Genomic DNA, 21,656 nt, shown 5'->3' on the forward strand with positions numbered 1-21,656 from the left:
AGAAATGAATATTCAGGCAAGACTGACAAGACCTGATTTGTATTGATATAAAGTGCTTTCATATGGTGCTTGACTATCTTATAGGCCTTTCAGTCACTCCTCCTCTATCTATTTCTCACACTTAAGAAAAAGAAAGCCTTCAAATGTTACAGAAAAATTGCTGGTATTTACAGGTGAAACCATCTATATTTTAGTAAGTGACAAACAAATATGTATGTGAATGCAATTTAAAGAGAGAAAAATATTAATTCTTACCTCTGGAATCCCATCCATCCTTGTCAGTAGAGTAATTATGATCTCTCTTTCACCAGGCTTAAACTCCAGAATTCCTGTGCTTCCATAAAACTCATTATTATCTCTTGGTTCTACAGTGTAGCGCAGAAACTGTCTGATGAGGCTTCCTCTAGTGCGAACAATCTGCAGCTCAACAGACTCCCCTTCCTGCAAAAAAATAAAATTAATCTTTTTCTAGCACTCTGTTAGAACTAAGTCGTCTGTAATGTTTAAGTGACGTTACTCGGATAGCTACCTTGATGCTGTAGGGACCTCTGGAAGAGGAAGAAAATTCGAACACTCCTCCAGGATCATCGTTTTCCAAAATTGTAATTTCACAAGTAGTAAACCCGTATTTCAGTATCTGATTTTCCACACTGACCCTGAGAAAGGAAGGTAAGAGGTTTTTTTCAAGTTGCAACTCTGTTTAGCAAATCCATACAGAGGAGATCAGGATATTGACAAATTTTATGAATAAATTATGAAAGCCAACAGTTACCTACAAGGATTAAAACAAGTTAAGAATGATACAACATCAGAATGTTTTATCCATTCGTAAAAAATAAATAAATAAATAAATAAAATAAATAATTGCCTCTGAAGTAACTTTTTGTTTGTTTGTTTCTGATTAGCTTTTTATAGCTAGTAACTCTGTTGTTTGTTTGTCTGTTTTTGATAACACATGCACACAACACACAGGAAAAGAAACAGAATAGTGCCAGGAAAAAAAAAAAAAAAAGTTAGTTAAATTCAGAACTACTTTGTACTTGGATCAAGGTATAAAGGAAATTCCAAAATCACCTATGCTGAGATTACACTGAAAAGCATAAATTTCCATTATTGCTTTGTTTGTCAAAGTTTACTACTGACATAAAGAGGCAGAAATTTGACCCTCGATACCATGGATTTCATCCTCAGCTCTGTGTTAGCCTGCCTTCTGTAGATGTGGAGACTACCTGTAGGATCCCTGTCTGACTCTACAAAATGTTGGACCTGCTCTCAGTAGCTCAGACTCATTCCCCTTTCTCATTACTCCTTTAAAGCACATGCTGAATGGTGCAAGAATGAAGTACGCTGACCAAATACGCATACTTCAGATTCCTCTCAGTAAAGGATTTCTCTCTCTGGGCTTCTCCTACACCATCTTGATCGTACTCTGTGACAGGAATGGGCAGTATCTGATAACAGTAATGAACCTTGCATATTACTTGCTTGCCTTTCCTCAGAAGCAGTAATTTTCATCATTTTAAATTTCTTATATTAAAAATTCCAGAGAAGCACTATTGCAGGATGCATCAAGAATACACCTTCAGATTGATGGTCTGCATATGATTTATTACATGTAGTTTTAGGTACTTAGATTCCTTTGCATCTTTCACGTTTCCTGTCAGTATTGTATTTTTCAATGAAATCGTGGTCCTGCATACTGTACATATTTTTGTGCTTTCACTGTGCTACAACCTAGACTTTATCAAACACTATTTCATGAAGAAATGTGATCTATTATATCCAGTTTTTGAAATCAGGCCCAGAACTGTGTCCAGAAGCACGTTTTAAGTAACTGGAACCTACACACACAAAAACAACTTAGCATTGTTGTAGCACAGTCTACAGGACAGGGTACAGGATGCAAAATAGGTAATACCTATTTAATAGAGTAACGTGCTCATGTTTGTTACATGTTTAAAAAAAAAAAAAGTCGGTAGAAAAAATAACCTGTGTTATATAAATTATATGCATGTTAGTCTAAATCAAGATAACTTTCCTTGTCTTTGACTAGAGAAAATTACTCTGTAACTCTAATCAGTTCAGCCATTTAGTTGGGGCAAACTGTATTTGTAGCAGTTTAAAACAATTAATTCATTATTCCATGAAACACTCAAATATCAAACACTGAGCCATGCATTCATAACTTTCATCATTCACAGATCCTACATAAAGAAATGCCTTCAAGCAAGAACCCCATGCCATCAAACGAAACACCAAAGGGGAAGCATGCGTTGTCTGAAGAGATGCAGAGACGTGATTCTTGGGGGGGAAAGAAATGATAAAGACAGTTTCTGTCCAAACCAACCACTTCTAAAACAAAGCATTGATTCACTGAGGACAGAAAACAGTTCACCGCACTTACCCAAAGAACACGACAAACCTTTCTGTCTCTACCCTGTCAACACAGAGGAAAAAAAAAAAAAAAAAAAGAGGATGTAGAAAGTAATGAAAGTGCCACTTACTAAAATTTCAATACTACCCATCTTATAAAAGAACAAAAAACTAACAAAAGGGACAAAAAAAAAAAAAAGAAAAAAAAAAAAGAAGGCTTTCTTTTTACTTTCCAAAAGTTTATAATGTTCTTTTTATGGGAACCCTGCTTGCTTGGCATTTTCCTGTTGACAAAGGCCAGCAAGTGGGCAGTTCCCACTTAGGAGGAGTGACCCCATGACCAATTCAGCATGTCAAGAGCCACTCAAGGTGTTCCCTACCAAGCCCTCCTCAAAGAGCTTGATTACTGACTGCGTGATCACAACTGCAGCAGCCATCCACGATTATAACCCTTTATTAGGGAAATACATCTACGTGCCTCTGTGATATGGTGTTTCATCAGTCTGACAAAGTAATGATAAAAACAGATAAGCACAGAAAGAGTACTGATGGGTACACAAGGAAAAGTAATTAGGCACAAAATCACAGCAAACCTCATTTACAACAATTTTTTAGTTAATCAGATTACCAAAGTAGTATATATACATGTATAACATAAATACAAATATAAGAAAGAGAAGCAGAAGGAGAAAAAGGGGAAAAAGAGGGGACAAGGAAATAAAGGGACAAAAAAAAGAAAAGAAAAAGGGGAAAGGAAAAGGTATTTGCTAATCAAAAGGTTAAAAAATTAAATCAAGTTTCAACCAAGCATTTATAACAAAACTGCCACATGAAGTCAGTCAAAAGGGCAGCATTATTCTGCAATAGTAATCATGTATTTTGGCTTTCTTAATCAAAAATACATTAAATACAAAAACTGTATCGTCTATCAAAGCACCAAAAACAGATTAAAACAGTGTTTGTAAGGTGATAATTGGGCTCCACTAATCTCAAAAATAATTTAAATTTGGAATTCAATACAGACAAGAGTTCACTCTAAATTCTGAGAAGTAAATACATTCACAGACGTTCTTTCGAATAGGAAGTCTGAATTAATTGAAATTTGTTATTGATATTCACTGAAGCTAGGTATATATTGAGACATTCTCCCTTCCCTCAGAAACATGCAAAAGCATTCAAAAAACAGCAAAATATTAACACAATGAAAAGATCAAGGAGAAGATTCCAGAGTTGGTAATGCTAAAATTTAATTATAGCGCTAAGCTGTTAGTAAAATAATTTACAACAGAAAATAAAAATGAATCACTATATCAAGTGAGCTTTTGATATGTATTAAACCTAGACAGCTTTCAGGTCAGGAAGCAACCAGTAAAATTCAGTCCATCAACTGGTAAAAAAGAACATTGTTCAGGTGGTTTCTCCATACAAACCCCATCTTGAACACCTGGATCCTTTTATTTATTTACTTATTTGTTTGTTTGTTTGTTTATTTATTTATTATCTGGTCATTTTTTTTCTCTGGCTGATATCATGAGTGGTCAGACCGCTATCACTGCCCTGGCACAGTAATGTTAGTTACTTCTCCAAAAAGTCATAAAACATCCTATGCAGAAACTTAATAGAAGCAGCTAGGTTTAGGTTTCCAGCTCCAAGATGCTGTTAAGCAAACAATGAATGAACGAAGCTGTGGCTGCCCCATCCCTGGAGGTATTCAAGACCAGGTTGGATGAGGCTGTGGCCAACCTGATCTAGTAGGTGCCATCCCTGCCCATGGCAGAGGGGTTGGAAGTGGATGATCTTTAAGGTCCCTTCCAACCTGAGCCATTCTGTGATTCGAAGAATGGTGCACTCAGTAGTATTCTTTATATCTATACTCTAAGGCATATACATGTAACTTTTCATAACATAGAATGCATATCCCTAACAAGAAATTTTTAAAAAATAGTATTGAAAAAAAAAAGAAGAATTAAGAGAACAAAGATAAATTAGGAAAGTACATTTTAAATTTAAATCCAAAATGTTTGTTGTAAAGTATTCTCACAGGTTTACTTTTTTCTAGGAATAATAAAAAAAAAAAAATCCCAATTCTATTGTTTTGAACAATTACATTGTAATGCAATTATCATACTCACATCCTGCAAACTTTTATCCTTTTAATCCAAATGCTTGCTTTTCGGTTCAGTGTACTCTTCATGTGCTAAACCTAAGTCCATACAGGGCTAAACCAGGCAAGGTGAAGCGTTCAGCAAATAGCTGCATAATACTTCCAGCAGCCAGCTCAGATCGACCCGGAGGAGCTACGGGGCTGGACACAGGGTCCGTGCCACCAGAGAGCTGCCAGGACACCAGCCCCATCCCCTGCCACGTGCACTTCCAACCTCGAAGAACAGAGGGGCGTTCATATACCACCCTTACACCACGGAGGAGATGCTCCCAGACTGCCTGACACTACACGGGTCCAGTTCAGTCCCGTTTCACTCCTCGTGGTATGTGAAACCAGCTCTTTAGGTGTTCCTCTGACAGCAGTATGGAAACAGGACAAAGAGGGCTATTCAGAAGCAGCAATAAAAGTTAAAACAGCTGCTTTGACATGGTGGCTTAACCGTGGCCAGCAGCTCCTCCAGCTAGTGAAAAGAACTCTTGACCAGGAATAAGGTGATACCAATCACTGGGAAAGCCACTTCCCTGTTTTTATCCTCAGCTTATTTTTTCCTGTAAAATGGCTATGTATGGACATGAAGTTTCATATCGTCACAGACAGTAAACCCTGGCAATGCTTATGATGCTGCCAAAAGAAATACAACCTCAAAGTGTGTAAAGCATTTCTTATACAACAAGACTAATGTGAAATGACTGATCATTAGGGAAATTCTTTCAGTAAAAAAAATCATAATTATTATGTAGCAAGAACTACAGATGAATTAGGACAACTGACAGGAGCTTCAAAATGTTTCTTACACTTTTTTAAACATGCAGTACAAGAAAATAGGAGAAATTAGAGTTTTGACTAAGTTTAAGGTACCATGAGAATTTCAATGTTAAGAACTAACTAGAACCACAAAATAATTAAATAAATAAATGAAAAATAGCTTTGAAGTTAATAACTTTTGACAAAATCTGGAATTTCTGCAGAACCTGAGTGTTCTGAAAGACACATGAGAAACTTAATTTCCACTGTGAATCTACATGGCTGTCATTATTAAACCACACTTCTCTAAAAGACTTTCTTTTCTATCAGGGTATCTCAAAAAGGGGGAAGTGAAATTGCTTGTGGAACATTACTCAATTTGCTTGCATTCAGTGTTCACCCCCTCTTCAATTTTTTCAGGATTATCTACTGATTTAATTAGAGGCAGGCTCTAGCTCTAAAGAACTGCATTAAAGTAGGATTTGCCACATTAGACTTTCCATAGTGCCTCTCATCAGAGGAAACACCTTCTCTCCAGGTTTAATCCATCATTTATTTGATTTTTGAGGCTATTTTAATTTTTCTGAGTCATAGCAGGAGAGATATGTTGTTATTTTGAGAAGTAATGAAAACAAGCAGTAGGTGTCCAGCGCACTCATTTCAACATTCTACTATTTTCAAATGACTTTTTCCCCGTTAAAACGCAGTCTGATCAAACCCTTGAGGCATCCCTGGAGGTTTTCAAGGCCAGGTTGGACTAGGCTGTGGGCCGACCTGATCTAATGGGTGGCATCCCTGCCCATGGCACTGGGGTTGGAAACTGATGATCTTTAAGGTCCCTTCCAACCCAAGCTATTCTGTGATTCTATGAAAATTTACATAAGTAAGATAGATATGGTTTTGAAACAGACACTAACCAAAGGGAATTACCAAGTAAGGAGAAAATCCTAGCTCCATTAAGCAGTATGGCAGTGAGTAACCCACAACACATAAACCCTTAAGCCCTGTCCATCAACACTACACAGTGATTTAAATGGCCCTCCTATGCTTTTCTAACTTTTTGACATGTAGCAACCTCTAAAACCCAAAAATGTTTAAAAACTGCCAGATATTTCACAGTGAAATAGTCAAGTCTGTATTTTACATTTGTAATTTTCAAAAAATTACTTCATAACTCATAGGTCTAATCATTTTCCACATAAACTGATGACAGAATGTCAGCCTATGGAAATCTGTATCCCATCACAGAAATCACTAGAACGATAAAAATCTTCAAATAACGTTGCTTCAGTTTATTATATATAGTAAATGAGATTTATGTCGTAACATATGCATATGGATCTGTTCTGGCATCCTAACTTCCATGAGTTAAGACTCAAAAAATGCTGGAGCATAAGGACTGCCTAAACAGTTGTCTGTTTGTTGATTATCACTTCCACAAAATAAAAGTGATTTATCCCCAGATCCCAAAGTCTCCAAGTTCTCAGTCTCACCACCACTCACTCATGAGCACAAACACAGGCCACGTCCCCAGCCCACATACCCTGCAGGTTCTGGCCCTCTGGTTGTGCCAGGTGCCAAACTGATAGCTGTCTGCACCTTAACTGGGGGGCTGATAACTGCCAGTGAGAGATTACGTTGTGTAGAAGGAAAAAACAGCAATCAGATTTAAAAAAAACTGATTTCTGTTTGTGCTTACCAGGTAAAATGAACAGCCCTAGTATGCATATATGCTCTCACAAAGCACACACACAATTTCCATGGCCTGTTCCACCTACATTCATCAAGAAGACCAAGGTCTTTCCTTTCTCACATAGATTTCACTACAGACATCTGGTTTTATTTATGCTTGGTCTCAATTCAGGCCTATTCAGATAGGGCAGGCATTCAACCTGAATCTGCTCCTAAAAAAAGAAAATATAAAGAAGCTTCAGCAGATACAAGACTCTCTTGCTCCTTCATTACTCATCATTACTCATCTGTGTTCTTTGGAATCATATTTTTCATGTTATACATTTTCCTCCAGTTTGTGGACAAAATTCAGAGCTAGTTTTAATATCTGTGGTCTAAGTATAGAGAGCATAAAGCAAGAAAGGATAACATTGTTTTTAATGGCTTGGAAAAAATATAGTTATGGATGCACTTAAAGCTTATTTAAAATTGAACTGCCTTGACAATACCACTAAGCCGTAAATAATACATCCTTGTTAGAACTAATTATTTTGATTATTTTACCCGTGCTATTAATAATTGCAATACATTGAATGCTTATGAACATATGTCTATGTCTGTAGTTTCATTAAAGTTCTTACACGCTTTCTTTTCTCGCTGACTTATGCTACAATTTACGGAACAGTACAAGCACATCTACAGCACAGTGCATCTTTGTTTTCATGCTCATTCACTACTGCTGTGAGGTGCTGGCTGCCAGCCTCGGAAACTGAAATCTTCTATTTGTCCACAAAATACCAACCAGGCTGAAAGCAATAGCACGGGCGTACACGTAACCCTGCCAGTATCCTTCAACCCTAATTTGAAGAGTCATGTCTAGTACTGAAAGGATGATCTCTGCAGTCATTTCATTCTTGGCTTCTGCTAATTAGTTGAAGTGAGGGATGCTACCAAGGTCTAGAGAAAAGTTCAGATTCTATCTCCTCCTTGCTTACTTCTTTTTCCAGGACAGACCACCTGTTCCTCGGTTCACTCTCTGACCCTGCCAAGTGTGGGAAAGCTGCTTACTGTTGGCACACTTTTCACCATCCACTTCATGATCAACAGAGCCTACGGCTTGCACCATACACAGCAAAAGCAGAACACTGGTTGTATTTGTTCAGCTGCCAGTTCAATCCCTGTTGCAGCCACCATTTTCAAGGTATAGCCTACAGTTGTAACTCAGGATAAATGGCAGAAAACTGTACTTTCACACACGTGAATCAAAAAAGTTACCCTTTCATGCTGCTTACTTCTATCTACTTACTTGTTTACCTCAATACCACTCTGCATTCTTGGCCACCTTACACTCAAAACTTGAACCATCATTTCTAATCCTAGTTTCCCCCTTTGTGCCAGAGACTCTAAAAAAATTCCTTGAGACAAACCAGTTTCTCCCACAGAAAGAAAGCGGAGAACTGCTTGCAATAGTCTCTGTTTTTATTCTGAAAAGGATTGCCTTTTTAATGTAATGAGTAGCCAAGGTAGAATAAAATAACTAGTTCTGAACTACATGCATTAACCAGCCACCTTTTAATCAAGCAAGCCAATCCCGCAAAGGAATAACATCTTCCCTGTGTGCCATAAAGATGTTCGAAAACCATGTTTTCTGAAATGGGATCTTCTAGTGATCAACAACAGCGTGAGGAGCTTCTTGCCTATTGTTTGCTAATGTGGAATCACTGTGGATATCTGTTGTGGATATCTAAGAGCTAGCCTACGCTTCCTGTACAGAATAAAAATACTTCTTCTGCATAAGGTAAGGACTATGTAAGTAGTAGATGTTCAGTGTGGAAGCTGGTGCTGGCAGACCACTGTAGTATGTTTTCAGTAAAAGTGGAAAATGTACCTTAGGCAAATAGGAGGTAATACAAGAGCACGTGTGGTGGTATTTCTGTATTTACTTATGTAACTGAGCTGTGGGAAGCAGGACAGACGATATAGCCAAGACACTCTTGTTAGTAACTCAAAGAGGGAAAAGACTCCTGATTATAAACTAATTTAAGTTTTCTGAACAGTGTTCACATGCAGATAATAGTATCACCTGAGGGCCCTTACAGCCTGTTATCCTAAAATCCTCCACTAGATGAGAAGGGAGACCAGAACACTGTGCTTCAGAAACCCCACTGCATTCTCATTAGCAGAAGACTGCAATAATAGTCACACTGGGATATTCTGGGGGCTATGAGCTGACAGAAGTATCTAATTATCAAGGAATATTGAACATGCAGATCAAACAAATAAACTGCAAGTCTAATTCTACAGTGACACCCAAGTTATAAATGTTTTTTCTGACAGAAAAAGTTCTGCATTGCTTTTTAGTTCTCACTTTAGTTTTTCCCATTATCTTACTAAATATTATTTTTCCGAAAAAAAAAAAAAGTGTTAAAACCAAGAGCTATAAAAAAGATCAAAACTGAAAGAACTTTCTAAATAGTATACAGAATTTTCATGAAAATATAAACAGTTAAGTCATTAGATAATAAATGCAAAATGGTTTCTTACATTGATCTCCAGTCAAAGAACCCATACACAGTCTGAAACAAGGGCCCACTATTTCTTCAGACACATATCAACACAATGCAAGCAATACCATGTAATTAACACTGTGCTAATCTGTTATGCATAAATTGAGTACTGCAGCTGATACATATGAATAGAGAATAGGGTACAATACCTGTCCAAAGTTAATAACACAGTTTCGTTCATTTCAGGTACATCATCAGCTTTAATGGTGATGTTAATTGTGGTATCACTTTGTCCAGATAAGAAAACCACGGAGCCGTTAAAAGGACTTATATCATCCTGTGTTACCGCCTTTTGATTGGGACCAGAGGGTTTCAAACTCCAGAACACAGTTGCTTGACCATCAGTCCCATCTCGATGCAATGCAATGGAAACCTGTGAAACACATTAATTTGTTGTGACTTGCAAAAGTAGATGCAAAACCGATTACTCCCTTGCAAATTACTATTTGAATAAATAATAATAAAAACAAAAGTTTGGCCAGTTCTAATTTGAGAATGGGAAATGATCTATCTTATTCAGGATTTGTCTCAGTCCTACTTTACATGACTATGCTCGCAATTGGTGAGAGAGACTAACTGCAGTATCTTTTGCTCTGTGTGAGCATCAAGGGCTAACTGGTTTTAGATACTTACACAGAAAGCAAAGACCAATCTCAGTTCTCTGGAAATCAGTAACAGATTATTTCAGAGCATTTTTTTTTTTTTTTAAAGAAGAGAATATTTAGGATAAGACAGAACTTACAGGAAGGCTTTTCCTCACATTAATTGTCAAATGCTACACTGAATACAGCAAACTCCACCTTCTCCAAATAAGTTTTCCATAGCAAAAGACAATATAAAAAGGCTTACTTACCAGCGTAGCAGGGGAATCTTCTGGTTCAGAAAGAATAATCGGTAGATTGCTAATAAAGCCTATTTCTCCATTTGCAATATCTGGAGTAATCCTCAAAGAAATATTTCGAATTTCGCCTAATCTAGGACTCACAGATGGGACTAGAGGAATTCTATTCACCAGTTCAACTCCTTCCAGCTGTAGGAAAAAGTAAAAGAAAAGTGAGAAATAAGAAGCCTCAGCACCAAGTCAGAACAGTTCTGACATTTCAGAGTAATTTTCATATAAAGGAAGTATACATCTCCAGAGCAAATTCTTCCTACTGATAGCACTGCTGTTATAAAAATTTGTAAGTAGACATGTCAAAGAAATTAAGTGGATATTGTTGAGCTGTCAGCAGAATGGTACACCTCCCAGACAAATCATGTTAGTGTATGTAATTAAACACAGATCAAGCCAGAGAGAGAGACTCTGTTCCAGATCAGCTGATACATTACTAGAGCTATTAACAACAGTCATTGATGAGCAGCATAGGCAATTGTCTAACATCATTTTTTGTGTCTTGCATTGATAAAAATCTAGGGAAATCACTGAAGTCATAATAATTTACAGCCCTTGATCAAACAGCCAAATAATAATCCACTTTTCTTTCCTCTCCACAAAATTTTAAGGAATTCTCTATCTAAGAACTACCAGAGCCACATTAAGAATTTAAATTCAGTACAGTATTTCAAAACTGTATTTTACTTGTCACTGCATTTCTGATAGATTATAGATACTAAGAGGAAATAGATTTTTTTTCATCCTTTTCTTTAAAAGGGAAGCATCACTCGCTAAGCCCAGCACCAGTAGTGACACACCAAGGAAAGCAGAACTTGCCTGTTTAATTATTTCCTTTAAATATTATTTATTCCATGTGATTCTGTCTACATGCATCATTACAATAAATGTTTCCATAACAGATTTGCATATATTTCTGTGAACATTTCACTGGGGCATAAACTCCCACTGACATTTTTTCTTGGAGTTATCAGGTGTTATCATAGAGTAAAGCTTTATTTTTTGGGGATAAAATAGTGGCCTTTCTTAAATTCATATAGTAATCATGGTTCACCATTTCAAAAGATGATTTTTAAAGTCTTACAGTTCTTGAAACCAAACTCTATAAATATGTGGGCTGTATCATATTTTGTTCCACAACTGCTTGAGTAACACCCAGAAATATGCATGAACATTTATCTGATGATAGATGGAAATGTTTTACAAATACTGTATTTAGTAACTGATTCTCAACCATTCCAACTTGTTATCAAAAGTCTGAAGAACAGATGATGGCACTGTTTGTTTCTCCTCTTTTCTGAGCTTTCTCCTAGCATAGGCCCCGATTCTGCAATTAACAGGATGAAAGTGCACCACTGTGCGGTTATTAGCTCAGTAAACTTTCTGAAATACTACACAGCCAAAACAATTTGCTCTATTTAAAGTGTATGCTGTATTTGGATCCTGTATGGTACCTTTGGAATAAAGTAATAATCAATAAAGAACAGAGATTTTACTCTTTCTGCAATGTTTCCTTTAGTACCTTTTAAAGGAAACCAGTACAAAGAGAAAAAAATATATAGTTATTTGAACAATAACAATTAGTTTATGAGCTTAATTTTCAGAGTTAATCTTCCTAGCTATACCAAAAACCGCATCTCTGATTACAGCACGTTATTTAATTGAAGGTGTCACTAAGGAATATATCTCACATTAACATTATCTCCTGTACCTTTATTCATCCTACAGTTTCATTTGCTTCTCTGCTGATTCCTGAGTCAATTCTTTATTTTGCCTAAGTACAACTCATTCTAAACATGTTCACTGAGATTATCATTTATTCACGATGCAGAAGGATTGTCACAGTGATAAATAGTGGTGTTTTCCTTCTCTATGAGTTTCTAAATTAATTATTTGAGCTGGAAAGCTCCTCTGATTTAATTTCTTCAAACAAAGATTTTATTTATAGTTCATGGAGAAAGTACAGAAAAAAAAAAAAACAGATTGGAATCTACAGTTTGAAAATCCAGGCAAAGTGCTTGGAATGACTGAACATTCTGAAATATTTATCAGATGTGTGTCTTGACTACAGTCAAAGGACAAAAAAAAAAAAAAAAAAAAAAAACCATTGAATACATGGAATTAGACATTTAAGAATTTTGTGGATCTCTCAAACCTCTTGCAATCATAAAACATACTAACGTGTTCTAGTATTTCAGAAGGCAATTCCTAATCTAACTGTGAATGCCATAAATAAATAAATAAATAAAATTGCATATTAGATAAACAATATAATTCTGGCAAAACTTTTTGTTCTCATTATTCCTCCTGTAAGAGAATGTAGGGAGAAGGATGTGGAGGGAGGAAATCTTTCAAAGGTCTTAGAAGTGATTACAACGTCTTTGGTAGACTATAAGGAAAATATAAAACCTGGCAAATTTGAAATTCATGGATATAACATCAACACCTTCAACGATGATAAAAGTTATCTTTTACAAATTGAGATAGAAAAAAAAAAGGAAAGAAAAAAGTGAAGAAAACTATACAGGGAAAAAAAAAAGTAAGTTCTCCTAACAAATTTATATATAAATGCAATATAATATACATATAATATATAATGTATATTTGACCCTTTTTAATTTAGAATAGTTCAGCTGGAAGAGCAAAGATCACAGTATCACAGAATTGTAGGGGTTGGAAGGGACCTGGTCAGGCTGGAGAGTTGGGCAGGAAGAAACCAGATGAGGTTTAACAAGAGCAAGTGTAGAGTCCTGCATTTGGGAAGGAACAACCGCAAGTATCAGTACAGGCTGGGGGATGACCTGCTGGAGAAGGACCTGTATCAAGCCCAAGATACATTTACTTGCATGTCATTTCTGAAATTTTTCCTGCTTCAGTAATTTAATTTTAAGAACCTTATTTTTTTCACGTTCCAAGTCAGAGGCCAAGCAGAAACATGCTTCAAGGGGCAAGCAACAGACAACGCTGATCTCATTTTGATAAATTCCATGATTAGTACCTGAATCCTCTTTAGTTTTAAAATTTGTTTAATTACTAATGATTAGGGATAGAAAACTTTATAGCATAGTTATGAAAGATGTCTTTTTAAATAAGAAAATCTTTGCTTCAGAGCTAAGCACTTTTTTTTTTTTTTTACAGGAATGGTCATTTAAATTACAGTCAAGGGGAAGGATCAATTATTGAATCATATTCCTCATATTAAATAAGCTAAAAAACAAAAACAAAAACAAAACAGCTGAGATACCTGTATGAGGAAATGAGCACCATTTTGAAGAAATGCATCTTTTCTTATTGGTATACTCAAAGTATGATGTGTTTTTCCTTCTGGAAACAGGAGGATGCTGTTTCTAGACATATTTAGAATGCCATCTTTTGCTCTCTCAGGATCCAGAGCTCCAGCTGGAATATACAGTGCAGTATAAACTAACTGCACATTTCCAACTGTTCCTTTCTCCCTTACAAAACTCAAGGATAAAAAGCGTCCTGTTGGATTACTTTCAATCTTCTGATTCTCCAAAGGATAAAACTTTATTACGCCATAAACATCATCGCTGTCCTGAATGTAAAACAAAAGCTGCAAAACAGAAAACAGCATCACTTACTCAATGCTACAATTAATATACACCACAGTTTTCACGTTTTCATGAAAGTATGTCCTGACTGTCATCATACATTTTTATCGTTAGTGAATTGGCACTCAAGAAAGAAATCAGATTGACAGCCCCAAAGTGTTGCTTGTGCACAAGCAGCACACCACTGATAGCAGCAACTTTCCTGCTATGCCTCATCTATGTCAGAATGAGCTTTGAATAACTGATTTTTGGTTCAGCAGCCAAAGTGAATAATTTGAATATATTTCAGACTGTGAAAAAATCATTTAATTCACCAAATTCATTCCAATCATATGTTCAAAAAGCAAAGTAGGGACCTGAGTCACAGAATTGTCAGTAATGCTAATTACCCCTTATTTAAAAGTTCAGAGGTTAGTCTTAATCACTAAGCCATCCTCTTGAAGCTGTTACTCTGTGTAAAACATTCCAGTACCTACAGCAAATAAGCAAGTGAAAATAAATGCTCAACCTTCTCTTAGCAAGCAACCAATCAAGATAGCAGTTATGCAATGATATTTATGATGGGAATATTCTAAGCTAAATGCTACTGCATTAAATAGGTCTGGCCTTATAAAATATGTTAAGCCAAAGACTTTGGATGTGGCTCTTTATACTGAGAATACATCAGCTTGCTTCACTTAAACTCAAGCACAACTACTTCAATTTAGCCAATCCACCAAAACTGGTGGATCCTAATCCTAATCCTACTCCCTAATTATTATCTATCACCTCCTCAAAACAAGTTCTGAAATCAAACTTACCTCAGATGGTTCGCTGACTTCTGCGCCTCCCTGTATTGTATGAGCTAAGAGCTTCAGAAGATAGGGCTCTGCTTCTTCTGGTATGTTATCATCAATAATGGTCAGTGAAAGTGTGACCAGCATCTGTCCTTGATCAAAATGTATCTCCCCGGTCTCTGGAACAAGGTCTGCAGTCACAGGTGACAGATCACTGCTATTTCGAGTTATGACCCAGGTCACAGAAACATTTCCATGTGTTCCACCATTTCTTACGATCGTGATCCCTTCAAACCTGTGGTTTTGAATGAAAATAAAAATCTGTAACATGCAATTATAATTAATATCGGTTTACTTAGCTATCTGTTCCCTGGAAGATTTATACTGACTTCAGTGGAATCGATATTAACTGCTGCTACTGACATTTGAGTCAGGACTTAAAATTTGTGAAATCATACCACAGAAGTAGACTTTTCTCAGGTTGCTTATTCATGAGATAATATACATAAAGACATGAGTAATATATCTAAAGACATTAGTTAAAATTTATTTTGTTTACAGTAAGAAAGATACTGAGAAGAGGAAAGTTGGCATGTTTATATTTTTTCTCAGGAAAGATGTTATATTTCAGAAAACTTTTTCTCAACTAAATTTCTACACTGTTTTATGGACTATATCAAAATACAATTGTCAGGCATGAGTGTTTAAATAATGATTTTATTTAAAATAAAGTGACTCAACTATTTGCCTATGCACTGAAATATAATTTATCAATATTTGTGATTATGGAAATGTCACGTTTCCTGTATCTGTGTATAAGAAAGAAAAAAAAAAAGTGAATATTGAAGTGCTGGGCTCTACATACTAGAAATTGTTCATAAAATCATAGGTTGATACATTACCTCTTTCTCTGGGGATGAACCACCATCACTAGCTAGCAGTGGACATTTTTACTAAAACTGGCAATATTGTATAGATATTAGTTCTGCTTGTAAAGATTTGTGTGGAGATTTGTTTTTAATTTATCTGTAAAATTACATGTATTTAACTTTTTTGGAAGTCTATGGGTATTCAGTACTTCACAGAAGACACTCACCACCATTTTTTAACCAGAGACTGACTTTAAATACAGTATAGACAAAGATTTACTGGGAAAGGAAGCCTGAAATATATTTTCCACTTGTATGAATGGGTGTGTGGCCGCATCACAACTTCACTGATCCATCTTTTAGATTAAGGGTTTTTCAGTATTTTGATAATGTCATTAAATATTTACAGTTCTCATATATAGTTCATAAATATTAAAATACTTCTGCATAATTAGACATTTTCTCCCTTGAAAATTCTATATCGTTTATAATAATTACACAGTAGGTGATTTCTATATTAATTTTTCACTACTGATTTTATAATTACTGTCAGTGAAATCCTAAGGATGCTTTACAGTGCCAAACAAATCCCTTAACATGACGAGATACTGTTTGAAGATCTGTAGTACCTTGAAATTTGGTCTTCATCAATGATAACAGTTTGAGTAAACAGGATACTGTTGATTGAAAGCACTCCATAGGGTTTATCATTTGGTTGGATGGTGACGTGAACAACAGATGGATTAACCAAAACAGCATCTCCCTGTAACGTGTCCTTAAGGAGCATAATTTGGAAGGTCTCAGCAATTTCTGGTATGGCATCATCAAGGATCTTGAATTTCATATATACTTCATGAACTAGAGGTGTGAAGACAATAGTTGTATTTGGCTGAAGATCTAGGAAGTCTAAATTGAGCTGCGCGTGTGCTGTTGAATTCCCAGTTATGATGGTGTAACTGACGGAGACTTCACATTCATCAGGTCCAATTAATTTTCCACTGTCATCCTTACCACGAATCACTTGAATTGTGAGCATTTCGACTTCCTCAGGCACCATGTAAGTGCTCTGAGCAAATCGCACAGGGCTGTCATTTTTCTTAATATTAATCTGAACAGAATTCCTTGTGGTGTTGATTTCAGCCCCTCCCTCCACACTCCTGAGATGAACAACAAACAATTCATCATTTTCAGGTATCTGGAAAAATAATAGTAGCAACAGGGTGTAAGTCCCATTTCAAATACATGCAGAACACTTACTTAGAAATATGTTATGTATATTTAGCAATAAAGGGAAATAATACAAACATTACAACCCTTTTCACATTAAAATAAACAGGCAAAAAGAAACTCGCTTGCAACTTTGAAAATCCCTTCTCAAAATTGAATGTTTCCATTTTCTAAGACATACTTCTATGCTATGGAAATATGAAAAAGTGGGAAAAGACAAAAAAAAAAAAAGGGCAAACAAAAACTAGGCAAGAATCAGATGAAGCTCTATCTTTCCAACTAGAGAGTGTGAGGAGATCCAAACTCAACTTGTGGAAGTTGCTCTGCTTGGACACAAGTGTTCCTGACAGTTATTTAGTCTGACATCTTTATTTGCTGATGTTAACACCATTTTACATCTATGCATGCCTGAAAGAACAGAGGAACAACATATGAACACAACCTACCTTGGCCCTTTTGTTCCTATTCAACGGGAAAAAGAACAGTTCCTACTTTCAGACAGACTCACATTCCCAGCACAGCTTCAGTCACAGCTCTGAGAATGTGCTTGCTGATGCTTATCTATTAATTAGACTTTGGCATTTCTACATGTGGTTTGTTTAGAACTGCACTTTAGTTTTAGCTCTTTAGTCTCTAATAACTGATGCAGCAGACAAAAAAGAAGGGTTTATAAGCCTTGAATTGCAGAATTTAATATTTTTTACTTTATATTATTACATTTTATTCCCCAGTCTTGATAGGCTAAGTCTGTTTAACTGGAAAATATCATTATTTTATTAATACAGAGAGATTAGAAGGAAATATTTAAATATTACATAAGATCCTCACATCTCATTCTTGTTGTGGACTCTCAGAAAAAACAGTATTATTTGCTTCTGAGATAAATTCCACAACAAAATTGCTTATGTGTTACTAATGGCATTGCTTTGTTATAGGGCTGATGAATCCTTTCCATGTAGTTCTGTTTACTGAGCAAAAAAAGTTCAGAATTCCTTGTGGTCCAATATTTCTTCTCTTTTTACACATTTGTTAATTGGCCACCCTTAGATCCTGTTTCAGGGCACAAAGGGTATGCACGCCGCTGTCTTTGTAGCTGAGGCCAATTTTGTCCCTTGTTTGACTTGTGGCACTTAAACTTGCATAATATTATTGACTGATGCAGGTTGTTTGTTTTTTTTTCCAGCGTGAGATTTGCAAGCTCTCTGTCACCTCTCTCCTACACTACTATTTCCTATTTTATCTTATTAAAATTGATGTTAACTTACGCTTGTTTTAGTTCACTAGTTCATATACTGTCTTGCAGTACAAAAATACGCATTTGACAGTCAGAACGTACATGCCATTTTAGTTGCAGATAAAATCTTAGTATCCTACATAAATAAGGCATTGTGGAGCTTTCAATTACATCATGATTGACCAATAAATACATGAGTCAAACTTCGAATATAATAGTATAAATGATTTCCAGTGCTGCCTTGCCTCTTTAATTTTCTCTTAAAGTTGCAATTATACTTAAAAAGGAAACCTGCACAGGAAAAGTACTATAAATGCAGAGCTGTGGAAATCAGAACTGCAGTCCCCTACCTTCTGTAAGGCTGCACAATTCAGAAAAATACTTGTTTCATTGGTTTCCCTAACTCAGATCCTAAAAGCTCAAATTAAGTTCTGACAGTAGTGTTACTGGATTCTTGTGAACTCTATCATCATCATCATCAATAAAGGTTTTTGTGCAAAATTCATCTTTCACATACACTTGTGAAAGACTTTCAAAGAGTGGAAAGACGTTGACTAGACACACCAAATACAGATCAAACTTTTAGAAACAGAAGTTTGAGAGCATTTCTCAGAATAAAAATAAATAAAATCACATCCTCCCAAGAGAAAAGACCCTAATAATTTATTTCTGTGTGTAAGTCACTGAAATATTACATTGAATTGGAAAGAGATGTTTCTACACTTCAGCACCCCAGGTTGGCACAGCCTCTTAACACTAGAGTATCAGTAGAAATGTGGAAGGACATTTTTTATAACTAAGAGTAAAAAGGAAACAAGCTGCTTTACAGTTCTGTGCTCACTTCTGAGACACACACCTTTCACCATTATTGTTTTCTTATGAATTTCTTACTAAGTTGTTTTGCATCATATATACTTATTTTGATGTCTCAGTTTTCCCTCTTAAGCTTATTATAAAGGAAAAGAAAAACACAAAAGAAAAGTGCAGGTAAGAAAAAAGGAAAATCACAAGTTGCAAATTAGAAGAATGTTTTGTTTACTCTGAGATAAAAAGAAAGCCTCACAACCTATGAGTTATGTTGTGTTTTTTTTTTGTTTTGGTTTGGTTTTTTTGTGTGTGTGTTGTTTTTTTTTTTCAATTGGCCAATCTGAAAACAGAAAAATGTTAATTATCACCTAGTATTCATGCTTTCCACAAGACTGCATGTTTGTTTCAGGAATCTCATCTATTTTTAGGATTTTTTCAAATATGTTTCTACCCTGAAACATATTTGAAAAAAAAAAACCACAAACAAACAACGACAAAAAATATTTTTGAATCTGCCTTTTCCCTGTGAATCTTCAATGTGTAATATTCTTTCTTTAGTGACAAAGATAACATGTCTGCTCAGCCAGGATATGCACATAAACTAAAACTATTCACTGATGAGAATTAAAGAGGGAGCTTGGAAAGAGTAAAAATAATAGACCAGAGAGCCAAAATTTAACATCACTTCATCAAATAGAACTGCTTTTAACCTTATTTAAGCCAAGCCTTTTTGTAACTTATTACTCTAAGTCTTTCCAGAACTTCAGTTAACCTTCTACGTATCAAAGCCTAAGATGAAGTCAGCTTGTTCCTACCTGATCATCAAGCACTGTTAAATTATAAATCAGCTTTGATCTCCCAGGTGTGAATGTAATATTTCCCTTAGCTGGACTTAGGTCTTCTTCAGCTGGGTTTGGACCATCTTTTATCTGCAAAGAATTGATTTGTCTGATGAGAAGTCTATAAAGCAGGAATACAAATCCAGTGCAAGTACAATAACCAATATGCAGTGTGACTTGCATAACAAATGACTATCTGTTCAGCCATCTCCAACTTACAACTTACATGAACATTCAGTTGTGAAAATCTGCTCTTTTCTGGCAGACAGTGTAAGTCAGAACAACCACTCTGAAGAAATCCCGTATTTCCAGAATAAGAGGAAGAAAACTACTTCCATATAGGCCTATGGGGACTCTTTAGTATATTCTGATGCATAACTGACTCTTTCATATTACAGAAAGGATATTCATGCAAATTCAGTTTGAATCAATAGTATTTCATAATAAATTCCAAGACAAAGTAATAGTACTTACTGGTTTTGTGTCCCTTCTATCTTAACTTGTGATATTAAAGATACTAAATTTAACAGTCAAACTCAAAATACTACAAAGCCTCTTAAAGGTCATATGGGATTTTTTGGTTTTAGAACATTTTGTAAATTATTTTTCAACATACATATATAATGATGTGAGACAGACCTAAGTAATTGTCCAGAGAGTAAGATTTACTGTACCTTAAAACAAACATATTTGCAAAAAATTGCACAGAGAATCATATTCAGTACTTTAACTATTCATGCTATATTTAGTATTAATAAAATCCAGTGCAAAGCTTTTCTGGTTTTGACAGGTCTAGACTAAAGCTTTGAGGTCTAGATTAAAGCCTTACCCTATAGGACCAGGCAACTAGTACAGAAATATCTATATGAAAGATTTTATATATAATTTTAAAGTAAATAATAGAGTCTGAGCTAGATAAGAAAAAGAAAGCAATGAAGTCAGTAATTGTATCACATTCAAATCACATATGTAAATAACAGGATAAGTATTCAACATGATTAATTATTTCAAAAGCTTCATTTGCAGGGGATTCAAGATAGAGATCAAGATACAGATGATTATAGATACAGAAATTCACCAAATCCTGAGCACTCACAGTTCAAAGTTGGGATAATCATTAAAGACTCACTTGAATATTTGTATGTAAAATAAATATTTTTTAAAAAAATTAAAAAAACTTAGATAAGACACTTCTTACATACTTAATATGCATTATTTTCTAGTAATACATACTGATGTTGCCTCACGTACCTTTCTAAATGACAGAATATACTCGGTTTTCTCTAGTACCTCTTAACGTTAAACAGTCAATTAAACAGTCAGATAATTACAGTATTTTCTATATGACGGTTAATATGAATCCCTTTTATGAAACAGATCTACCTAATGTAGATGTAGGTATTTTGTCCTTCTTCCCCTTTTGCAAACACTTCAATAAATTATGATTACAGCCTCTCAGTTTAATCCAACAGACTACTGTATGAAGTCTTTTGGATAAACTCACCTCAAAAGTTATGACGACCGTCCCATAGGTTCCCCTCTCTCTAATTAGAGTGAGCGGCACAAATTCATTTCTGCCCCTGGGCTCATTCACTGTGATTAAGGCAGACTAATGAGGAAGAAAAGGAACAGACAATCAGACACAGATCAAATATCACAGCAGAATGAAGAAACTGTTACCATAGAAATATCAAACTCCCACAGACAAGTTAATCCAATCCGCAAACCAGTCCACTGATGGCATACATTTCCTAGCAACCAATTAGTTCAGCTAATGAAAACCTTAAAAGATTTCAGATAAAAATGTATCACGTAATGCAATTTGTGTGTTTTTGTTGTTGTTGTTGTTTGTTTGTTTCTGTAAATGAACATAGTCAACATACACAAAGCACTGACATATCATCACTGGTATTTTTAGGAG

At 35.4% G+C, this 21,656-nt stretch overlaps 1 pseudogene across 1 annotated transcript in view; it reads right to left on the reverse strand.

Moving 5' to 3' along the window:
• LOC308187048 (adhesion G-protein coupled receptor V1-like) overlaps positions 1 to 21,656 on the reverse strand; it is a 148,724-nt pseudogene that overhangs the window by 51,515 nt on the left and 75,553 nt on the right. The window contains exons 49-58 of the transcript XR_013956118.1: positions 21,240 to 21,344; positions 19,712 to 19,825; positions 16,258 to 16,823; positions 14,784 to 15,054; positions 13,656 to 13,985; positions 10,373 to 10,549; positions 9,669 to 9,892; positions 2,405 to 2,437; positions 530 to 656; positions 256 to 441 (exon numbers count right to left, since the gene is read on the reverse strand). The product of XR_013956118.1 is annotated as an adhesion G-protein coupled receptor V1-like (transcript). The remainder of the gene's footprint in view (positions 1 to 255; positions 442 to 529; positions 657 to 2,404; positions 2,438 to 9,668; positions 9,893 to 10,372; positions 10,550 to 13,655; positions 13,986 to 14,783; positions 15,055 to 16,257; positions 16,824 to 19,711; positions 19,826 to 21,239; positions 21,345 to 21,656) is intronic.

Source organism: Anser brachyrhynchus, assembly GCF_964034855.1.
Source record: "Anser brachyrhynchus genome assembly, contig: SCAFFOLD_126, whole genome shotgun sequence".
Classification (NCBI taxonomy): Eukaryota; Metazoa; Chordata; class Aves; order Anseriformes; family Anatidae; genus Anser; species Anser brachyrhynchus.